Source organism: Canis aureus, chromosome 6 (genome assembly GCF_053574225.1).
Source record: "Canis aureus isolate CA01 chromosome 6, VMU_Caureus_v.1.0, whole genome shotgun sequence".
Taxonomy (NCBI): domain Eukaryota; kingdom Metazoa; phylum Chordata; class Mammalia; order Carnivora; family Canidae; genus Canis; species Canis aureus.
In genome coordinates, this window is record NC_135616.1 from 20,995,970 (window position 1) to 21,000,767 (window position 4,798).

Here is a 4,798-nt window from a genome sequence, read left to right on the forward strand (position 1 = left end):
AAATTTCTTTTTTTATGTTACCATTAGATTTTCTGGGGAGTGTTTGGCTTTGGGCAGACAGAAATAGTTTTGGAGCAGAGAGTTTTTCGTCTTTAGAAACAATCTCTTCTTATGAATGCACTGGCAGTCCAAAGACATGAAAAGTAGAGTCTCCTTCTCTAACTGGTCACCTAGTCTATGTGAATTTCTATGTTTTCCCCATTCCACCCAAAAAACTCTGAATTTATTCCCTGATCTGTACAGATTAAGGATGACTTGTAGGCTCAAACAGGGTCACAATTTATTCTTATGTCCTTTTCTCCAGTCTTTCTGTTAATCTCCACTTTAATAAGTAAATTTGTAGTTGTAATTTTATTTGTGTGGTAATTTAATTTTTGACTTTCAGATACCTAATGATTAATAGGATTACACTGTAGTCTTTTACAAAATTATAGACAATCCCATTGTCTATAGAAGGAGAGAGAGTGTAGCAGGTGCAGAGGGGTAGAGGGAGGAGAGAGAGGGAAAAAATTTTAAGCAGACTCCACTCCCAGGGTAAACCCCACATGATGCTCAATCTCCCAACCCTGAGCCAAAATCAAGAGTCTGACGCTTAACCTACTGAGCCACACAGACACCCTTATTTATTTATTCTTAATGATTTTGGACCCAGTGTTATTCTTTGTACAAAATTAATATTAACATCACAGTATTACTTACAATTTTTTTGTTAATGTTAATGTGAGGCACTATATTCTCGATGGTTATCATTTATATAAGGCTCATTCTTTGTTTCTCATCTTTATTGATATATAATTTACATATAACACTATGTGAGTTTAAGATGCACAATATGTTGAGTTGATACACATATATTTCAAAATAAAGAGCGTTGCAGCATTAGCTAATACCTCTATTACCTATATAAATACCATTTCTTTTTTGAGATGAGAATATTTAAGATCTACTCCTAGCCACTTTCAGTTATATAATACAGTGCTGTTAACTATATATACCATGATGTACATTTAATCCTCAGAACTTAGTTATCTTACTACTAAAACTTTGTGCCTTTGACCAACATAGCCCCATTTTCCCCATTTCCCAATTTCTGCTAACTATCATTCTGTTCTCTCTTTCTTAGTTTGGCTTTTTTAGATTCCACATATAAGTAATATCATATGGTATTTGTCCTTTTAATTTTACTTAGCATAATGCTCTCAAGGTCTATCCATATTGCTGTAAATGGCCCAGAAGTGGGGTTGTTGAGTCAATTATATGGTAGCTTTATTTTTAATTTTTTTAGGAACCTCCATACTGTTTTCCATAGAGGTTGTTGCAATTTACATGCATACTGACAGTGCACAATGGTTCCTTTTTTTCCATTTCCTAATATTTGTTATCTTTTGTTTTCTTAATGATAGGCATTCTAATGGATATGAGGTGTTATCTCATTGTGATTTTCATTTGCACTTTCTTGATGATTAGTGATTTTAAGCACCTTTTCATGTACCTGTCACCAATCAGATGTCTTGTTTTGGAAAAAATTGTATTTAGGTCTTCTGCCATGTTTTAATCAAATTATTTGTATTTTTGCTATTGCATTGTATGAATTACTTATATATTTAGAATATTAAAATGCCTTATGAGATATGTGATTTGTAAATATTTTCTTTCATTCCACAGGTTGCCTCTACTTTTTGTTCTTTTTCTTGATTGTGCTTTTTATTTTGCAAAAGCATTTTTTTTTTTTTTGAGAGAAAGAAAGCAGAGTGGGGGCAGGTAGAGGGAGACAATATCCCAAGTAGACTACGCCTGAGCACAGAGCCTGATGTGGGGCTCAATCTCATGACCCATGAGGTCATGACCTGAGCCAAAAACCAAGAGTTGGATGCTCAAGTGACTTAGCCATCGGGGCATCCTATGCGGGCACTTTTTTGTATGATGTAGTCCCATTTATTAATTTTTGCTTTTGTTGCTTGTGCTTTTATTTAATATCATATCCAAAGGGTTGTTGCCAAGATCAATGTCAAGGAAGTTTTTTTTTATTGTTGTTGTTTTTTTTTTTGTTTTTTTTTTTTTTTAGGATTTTACAGTTTCAGATCTTATGCTTAAGTCTTTAATCCACTTCAAGTTATTTTTTGTAGGGCAGGTAAGATAGGGGTTCAACTTCATTCCTCTGCTTGTGATTATCTAGTTTTCCCAACACAATTTACTGGAGACTATCCTTTTCCCACCGAGTATTTTTGGTTGACTGTATATACAAGGGTTTGTCTCTGAATTCTCGGTTCTGTTTCTTTGATATATGTGTCTATTTTAGTGTCAGTATTATACTCTTTTCATTACTATAGCTTTGTAGTATAGTTTGAAATCAGGAAGTGTAATGCCTCCAGTTTTGTTCTTCTTTCTTAGGATTGCTTTGGGAAATTCTTAATCTCTCTTTCATTTCTGAAGGACATCTTTGCTGGGTAAAATATTCTTGGTCAGCTATTTCTTTTCTCTTTCAGCACTTTGAATGTATCACTCTACTCTCCTGGCCTGTAAGATTTCTGCTGAGAAATCTACTAATAGCCTTATAGATGTTCTTTTGTAAATTACAATCTTTATTTCTCTTGATGCTCTTAAGAATCTCTCTTTGTCTTTGATTTCTGATTATTGTAACATGTCTTGGAGAGAATTTCTTTAATTGATTTTTTTTGTTACCTATAAGCCTAATGAATATGGATATCCATATGTTTCCCTATATTTGAGTAGTTCTGAGCCATCATTTCTTTTAAAAAGTTTTCTGTTAAAAAAAAATAGTTTTCTGTTCCTAACTCCTTTTCTTCTCCTCTGGAACTCTAATAATTCAAACCACAAATTGGTCCTTTGATGATATTCCATAGATTATCATCAAAGAAAAGAAGGTGCCCACAAAAAGCTTTTATAAAAAAATTAACATTTTAAAAAGATAACTTGTACGACTACAAATAATAACAATTTGTTGTAAAATTTATAAAATGTATGGAAATAAAATGCATGACAAAAGTAGCACAAAACCCCATCAGGTAGTAAAAGAAACATGCTGTTGAAAGGTTATTAAGCTACATGTAATACTATACATTTAATGGCAGACTATGGTAGTTAGGGATATATATCATACACTGTAAAGCAATCACTAAAATAACACAACAAAGAGCTGTAGTTTAAAAGTCAACAGAGATGTTAAAATAGTATCATTAAATACAAAGCTCAAGTTATCCAAAGAAGGAAGAAGGGCAAAAAAGGGAACAAATAAGAAATATAACAACAGAAATCAAATAGCAAGATGATAAGCTTATAGCCATCTATAATAATCACATTATATTTAAATTGTATAGGTACACTAATTAAAAACAGATTGTCAGACTGTGTAAAAAGACAAGACCTAACCATATGCTATCTAAAAGAAATTCACTTTAAAGATAGAAGGAGGTTAAAATAAAAAGATGGGAAAATACACACAATGCAAATAAATATAAAAAGAAATCTGAATTAGGAATATTAATATCAGACAAAGTAGATTTCAGAACAAAGAATTTTATCTGGGATCAAGAGGGTCACTTCATAATGATATAACAATTAATTTAGCAAGAGGAAATTAAACTCTAAATGTTACTAACACTAATAATGGAGCTTTAGATATATAAAGTAAAACTTGTTGGAACTCTAAAGATAAATAGAAAACATGAATTTATAAATAAAATTAATTTAAAATATGATAAAATAAGACAGCTAAAGTCAGCGATTTTAATTTTCCTAGCTCAATAATTAATAAAATAATAGTCAGAAAATCACAATGGATGTAGAATTCTCACCCATCATTATCAGCCAACTTGGCCTAATTGACATTTAGAGAATACTTCACTTAACCACAACAGAATAAACATTCTGCTGTGTATAAATGACTATAAAAACTAGAAATTAAAGGAGACTTCCTCAACCTCATAAAGGGCAGTTATGAAAAATATACAATTAACATCAACTTAATAGTAAAATTAAAGGCTGAATATAATTCTTTTAAGTTTGGGAACAATGCAAGGATGTCTACTGTCAGCACTTGCATTCAACATTGTAATTGGAATTCTAACCAATGCAATAAGGCAAGAAAAGGAAATGGAAAGAATACAGATCAAAAAGGATAAAGTAAAACTGCCTTTTTCATGATGTGATCATCTATGTAGAAATTCTGATGGAATCTATAAAAAATATACAAGAATGAATAATTCAACCTAGCAATATTACAAAATATAAGATCATATACGTATGTGAATCATATTTGTATATACTAGCAATTAATAATCAGAAGTCGAAATAAAAAGTAAAAAATAACGCTCATGTTGGCAATACACAGATTAACATTAGAACAATAAAGAGATGATTAGCATGGACCCTGAATAGAGATGACTTGCAAATACATGAAGCATTTTTATTTGTAATGACAAATATTCTATGATTCCATGTATATGAGATACCTAGAGGATTTAGATTCATATAGATAAAAGGGAGAATGGTGGTTGCTACAGGCAGGAAGAAGGGAAGAGTTACGTGTAAAGGGTATAGAATTGTAGTTTGGGATGATGAAAAATATTCTGTAGTTGGATAATGGTGATGGTTGCACCACAATTTGAATGCACTTAATGCTGCTGAACTATATATTTAAAAAGATACTTAAAATGGTAAATTTTATGTTATGCATATTTTACCACAATTAAAAAACACATACAAAAAATAAATAAATAATACCCATGTACACTAGCATTAAGAAATATGAATATTCAGGGATAAATAACAGAAGCAA

General features: G+C 31.2%; 1 pseudogene; it reads left to right on the plus strand.

The window, feature by feature from the left end:
• Positions 1-4,334: 4,334 nt before the first annotated feature.
• On the plus strand, positions 4,335-4,435 carry LOC144316593 (U6 spliceosomal RNA; annotated as a pseudogene).
• The last annotated feature ends 363 nt before the right edge of the window (positions 4,436-4,798 follow it).